Source organism: Grammomys surdaster, unplaced genomic scaffold, assembly GCF_004785775.1.
Source record: "Grammomys surdaster isolate TR1022 unplaced genomic scaffold, NIH_TR_1.0 126109, whole genome shotgun sequence".
In the NCBI taxonomy this organism is placed as follows: domain Eukaryota; kingdom Metazoa; phylum Chordata; class Mammalia; order Rodentia; family Muridae; genus Grammomys; species Grammomys surdaster.
Window position 1 is genome coordinate 2,645,089 of NW_021620917.1, and position 6,052 is coordinate 2,651,140.

The following is a 6,052-nucleotide window of genomic DNA, read 5'->3' on the forward strand; positions in this document are numbered from 1 at the left end:
CCCTGTACCTGTGTCACCAGTGTGCCCTGCACCTGTGTCACCAGTGTACCCTGCACCTGTGTCACCAGTGTGCCCTGTATCTGTGTCACCAGTGTGCCCTGTGCCTGTGTCACCAGTGTGCCCTGTGCCTGTGTCACCAGTGTGCCCTGTGCCTGTGTCACCAGTGTGTCCTGGCCGGTACCACCTGTTTTCATTTCTTTACCAGGCCCTCATTTCTGCAGCTCTATTGCCTCAGTTTACCTCTTTCCCAGATTCCCAGGTGAGATCTTCCCACCAGTTAGGAAATCCTGCTCCTGGATTTGTCATCTCCCCATTCTCTAACTCTTGACAGAGTGGTGTTAGGTTCAGAGACCGAGATGTGGTCTCCTTAAAGCCTGCAGCATACCTGAGATCTGGGACCTAGGGAACTCTGCACCTATTGGTAATGGCCCAGTACTCATGGTCAGTGCACAAGAGGCAGGACATTTCTCTTTCTGGGTGCTAGGAAGCCAGGTGAGCCTCCCCTCCAGTCACTCTGAAGGGCCCCTCTCCAGTTACTCTGGGTCCTAGTAGCTAGCCATATCTGGATCCAGGAGAGACTTAGAAGGGTTTAAGGAATAGCTGGCTTAGGCTTGAGTGACAGTGGCATTGGGTACAATCCCAGTCTTGTCAGTCACTCGGCATACACTTCCCTGATCTCCAAAGGGTCTGGGTTAGTGACCCTTAGAGTTACCGGATCAGACTCCTGCCTGCCAGCCTTAGACAGAGGGGTTGGGGAAGGGGACACTGTTGGAATGCCATTCACAGTGTCCCCTGATCCACCTGCAATGGAAGCTCAGTCCTGGAGGACACCTCAGATCCAAAAAGCCTGGCTCATCTTCAGTAGGGGCTCCTGTGATGCAGCCTCCCAGACAAGCCAGACCAGCATGAGAGGCTTCTGCCTGGCTGAGGCCACACCATCCGGGAAGGCGGACGTGTTCGGCATCCTGCCAGGCTGCTTGCTCTGGCTCAGTCAGAGTGGCGGGCAGCTGCCACCTACACTGTCCCCATGGCTTTCATCTCTCTCCTTTCCCAGCCCCCAACATTCAACATCCAGGATCTCAGCTCCTTCCTCTCACTATATTCACTTTAATTAAAATGTAAGGGCATGAAGATAGACATGGGAAAGACGCTTTTCTCTACACTCCTGACTTGGGACCTCTCAGTGCTTGTCACGAAAGCACTGTGGATGATACAGGACATTCATTTAGTTTTCAGATCATCCCTGGCACCAGTGCGCCAACCTAGAAGGTAAGAGAGTACTTCACAGAAGGGACTGGGTGGTTGCTAGGAAAAATTTGGCTACTAGACACATTTGGTGTTTTAATAGCGATACAAGCACCCCTAAGCACCCAGTGGGTCAAAGAGGGCTCTGAGCTCTCAGTAGTCCTGTAAAACTAGGCACAACAGCGCCAGTCTGCCGAAGAGAACCAAAAAAGCAGAGGAAAGGCAAAACCACAGTCAGGCAGCTCTAACTGTACCATGACCCGGCTGACCACCACCGGCCCCTCCCAGTTGCTGTAGAGATTGTCTCCCAGGCTGCTTGCCCCATATGTGCAGCCAGCGGAAGGGGCAGAAAAATTAAATTTCACTCGGAGAGCCAGCCTGCTCAACCTCCTCAGGCCTTGAACTTCTGGCTCCAGCCACAAGTCTTGTTTACTCGATGCCCTTGGATGCCCCTGCCCCGTGCCCAGACGCTGTTTAGGGAGTCTCCCTGCGCATTGTAAGGCTCCAATCCCCGCTGCAGGATTGTGGGTTTCGAGCTACTTTGGGCAGCTCCTCTGAGTGTCAGGGGACAAATGACTGTAACGTCAGTGCCACAGACTGGTCAAAGCCTGGGACGCTCACAGGGCAGAGGGGGTAGCCCAGGCCCACCTCTCTCCATGCTTTAGGTTCCTGCACAGTCCGGATACTAGCAGACCCCGATGTTTCTTTCGCAGGCAGCCCTAACAGTATCGAAGTTGGACCCCGGCCCACACGGCTGCCAGCAAAGAGAGACTTCAGGGACAAGTGGGAGGTCGTGACCCAGTGCCCAGGCCCCACCTCTGTCATAACCTTTTTCAGAACTAGAAGGAGGCTGTCTGGGCAGAAGGAAGTGATGGAAGGAGATGGGTCCGGAAGGAACTTCAGGTGCAAGGACCCCTGAGGTGTGACCAACGGAGGAGATAATGCCCTGACCCGGCTCTGCCAAGGCCATCCGCGTTTGTCCCCTTCTAGAGCCTGCGTCCCGCTCTCGCAGCTGGGTTGCAGGGGACCTTGCACTGCGCGAGGGTACCCATCCTCCCCGGACAAGGGGTGCGGCAACGATCTGAAGCCTAGGAGGGCGGAAGGGGGAGGCGGCGCGACTGGGGCCGCGCGACGCAGACAAAGGCTCCGACAGGTCCCCGCCAGCATCTCCCCGCCACCTCCGTGGCGACACTCACCTCGGCCGGCCCCAGGCTGGGATCCTCGGTGGCTGCCCGCCGCCCGCGCCCGGACCCTTTGCGCTGCGCCCCGCTCCTCGAGGCTTGGGCCGGGCGCGGCGGGCGTCCTCCTCGGTGTCCCGGTCCGCGGGCCCGGGTCCGCGAGCGCGTGCGGGGGGCTCAGCAGCTGCGGCGAGCTAGCCCGGCCCACGCCCCGCCCGTCCGCTTAGCCACGCCCACAGAGCACCGCCCATCGGATGGCTCCGCCCAAGTCCCGCCTCCAGTCATGCTTTCCACCATTCAGATGCCCCGCCCCATCCTCGGGTCCCGCACCTCAACCACGCCCACTCCATGGGGCTCCACCCAGGTCCAGCCTCCAGCGGGGCCTACCACCACTCAGTCTTCCAGTCTCCCCGCCTGCGCTACATCCACTCTGTATGAATCCGCCCCCAAGCCCCTCTTTCTCTCCTATTCGCTCCGCCCCATCGCTACCTGCTCTCTCTGCCCCTGGCCCTACCCAGTCTTTACCGTATTCCCCGCCCCATTTTCTTTACCAATGCTCCACTCTACATGACCCCGCCTCTAGCTCCGCCTCTGAACTGCCCACTCTAGTGTCCCCACTTCTCTTTGCTGTCTTCACCCTCGTTCCTTCTGTGCCCTTTGCCAGCCCCAACCCAGACCCCAGAGCCTGCCCCCTTTCCCTGACTTCCTCTCCACCTGCCCTAGTCTCACTTCTATTCTTTCTTCACCCCTACGCTTTCCCCGCTGCCCTTGTTGCGTGCCTGGCCTTCTTCTATCCCCTTCTTCCCCGCCTCCTACTTCATTTGCCTAGTTCCCACAGTAAGTAAACAATAAGTTTGCCTCCTTATTCCCACAGGCTCCACTCTCCTCCTCTGGGCCCACTTCGTCCCACCTACCTGGCCTCACCTCCAGCTTTCATGTATGACTTATTAGTCCCTACCTGCTAGCTCCGCCCCATCACTCCCATATGCCCCGCCCCTCATGGCCCCTCCCACATCCTTCACACCTGCCCTGCCTCTCTGCCACGCCCCCTTCCACTCCCATGCTGTGTACCCTCCACCCCCACTTCCCTCTCAATGCATGGACTCAGCCTATCCTGCACATGGCTTTCAGCGTAAGCGCTGCCCTCTACCCATTCACACCGCACTCATCTCTGCCCACTTCCTTTTCTCCACCCTCAGGTTACAGTATCTGACAGTCTAGCACACAGGATGGTTTGGTGTCCTAGCGGGTCGTCTTCACTGCCCAGTCCCTTCTTGCCAGACTTAGCCTCTCGGAGTTCTAGGTTACTATCTGTGACATAGTCCTGGGGTTGGCGCTGACTGCTGCAGAAGGGTCTGTTCTGGCCCTGGTCCAGGCCACATGCCCCATGGGAGCCATAAAGAGGAGGCCAGGAATTAAGGGGGAACAGTACCCTAAGTCCTTACAGACTGGGACCTGTCGATTGGCGCCAGCATCTTCAGGACTGAGGCACAGTAAGACACATTTGTCTGGATACCCCTTCTCTTGCCTGCATCCCCATTTCATTCTGGAAGCCAGCTTGGCTCTGCCCATGCCTGAGGGCTTTCCTGTCATCCTGCCAGCCACCCTCTCACAGATCACAGTTTCTAGAAGTGTCTTTTTTTTTTTTTAAATGATCTCTTACCATAGCCCAGGTTAGCCTGGGATTCAGGATCCTTGTGCCTCAGCCTCTAGAGTGTTGGGATGACAGGTGTGTATTGCCACACCTGACCCAAGGACCGCGTGTGCCCCCTTCCTTTTGCAACTCCACAGGCCACAGAAGGTGGCCTGTTGAAGGTTCTAGTGAGCTACAATAATCTCAGTGTGCAAGCTGCACAGTCTACAGCTTTGGGGTATGGATGTAGCACAGCACTGTGTAAACTAGGTGTGGTGGCGCATGCCTGTTATCTCAGCACTTGGGAAGTGGAGGCAGGTGGAGGCCCAGAAGAAGTTCAAGGCCAGCCTGGGCTACAGATACCCTGCCCTTACTTCTACCCCACAATAGAACTAAAAGAGGAAGGAAGGGAGAGAAGGAGAGAGACAGAGATGGGGGGGGAGAGAGAGAAAGAGAGAGAGAGAGAGGGAGAGAGAGGGGGAGGGAGGAAGGGAGGTGGGGTGAGGACATGAAATCAGACAGGGCCAGTAAGCAGTTGGAACTTGGGGGTACATTTTGTCAATGGAAGGGACAAGACTAGATCCAGTTTTAATGTCTTCTTCCTGAGAGGATGAAGCAGGAATATCAAAAGCTGAGGTTTGTCTGGCTACAGGGCAAGCTGAAGGCCAGCTTGAGCAAGTTAGAGCGACGCTGCCTTAAAATGAAAAGTAAAAAGAGAGCTGAGAGTGTAGCTCAGTGGTAGAGCCCCTGCCTAGAATCCCCCAGTGAGGGGTTGGGGTGTGGCTCAGTGGTAGAGCCCCTGCCTAGAATCCCCCAGTGAGGGGCTGGGGTGTGGCTCAGTGATAGAGCCCCTGCCTAGAATCCCCCAGTGAGGGGCTGGGGTGTGGCTCAGTGGTAGAGCCCCTGCCTAGAATCCCCCAGTGAGGGGCTGGGGTGTGGCTCAGTGGTAGAGCCCCTGCCTAGCAGTAGGGTCTTGGTACCATCCCCAGAAGTGCAAATTAAATAAGTAAATAAACAATCCTCTTTCTGGTTCAAGTGTCAATTGGGACAACTCTTCTGGAAAGTAAATTACCCTCCCCCCCAAAAAACACCTGTTGGTCCAGAAAATCTAACCCAGGGAATTAGTTCTAAATATAGAAATATAGAAAGGCTTTACATTCTAAGATGCTGGTAGCAATAGCGAGTACTGCAGGTGGTTGAGTAGCACAAGAAGGTGCGGATGTCACATGCCTCCCAGCAGGGAACAATGTGAAGGCTATACTGAAAACCCAGGAAAATCAGTGAAATCGTGTGTAAGCTCTACAGCGAAATCTTAAGTCCCCGAGATATGTACATGGTTAGAAAGGATTTAGAATAACATGGAGAGCCAGAAGTGTGAGAGTGTGAAGTGACACAGAAATAGGAAGTGGGACAGAATCCAAAAGATGACTTCCACTCTCTCGGTCTAGAAAAACCAGAGGAGTAGGGTAGAATGGCTTTCTGGGAAATGACAAAAGAGCAGAAACCTGCCATCAGAACAGAAAGGAACTTGGAGGCTGGGGAGATGGCTCAATCAATAACACACTTGCTGGGCAAGCATGAGGAGCCGAGTTAAAATCCTTAGAGCCCACATTAAAAAATGGTGACGCATGTCTGTAATCCCAGCACTGGGAGGCAGAGAGGAGAGAGTCCCTGTGGCTAACTCTCCGCCATTCTAGCCAAGCCAACAAGCTCCATGTTCAGTGAGAGACTCTGTCTCAACAAATATGGTGGGATTGCCAAGATGGTTCGGTGACAGACAGACAGACAGACAGACAGACAGACACACATATGCACAAGTGCGCACAGACATGCACACATACACACATGCACAAGCATGCACACACATGCGCACACACAAATGCACAAGTACGCACACATGCACACGCACATGCATGTACACACATGCACAAGTACGCACACATGCATATGTACACACACATGGATGCACACACACACATGCACAAGCACGCACACA

At 55.0% G+C, this 6,052-nt stretch overlaps 1 protein-coding gene across 2 annotated transcripts in view; it reads right to left on the minus strand.

Moving 5' to 3' along the window:
* Positions 1-2,641, minus strand: part of Slc29a4 (solute carrier family 29 member 4) — a 19,802-nt gene extending 17,161 nt beyond the window's left edge. The window contains exon 1 of one of the 2 annotated variants that reach the window (XM_028756144.1): positions 2,442-2,641. The gene's annotated coding sequence lies outside the window, so the exon portion shown is untranslated. The remainder of the gene's footprint in view (positions 1-2,441) is intronic. The other variant, XM_028756143.1, reaches the window with a different exon arrangement.
* Between the last annotated feature and the right edge of the window lie 3,411 nt (positions 2,642-6,052).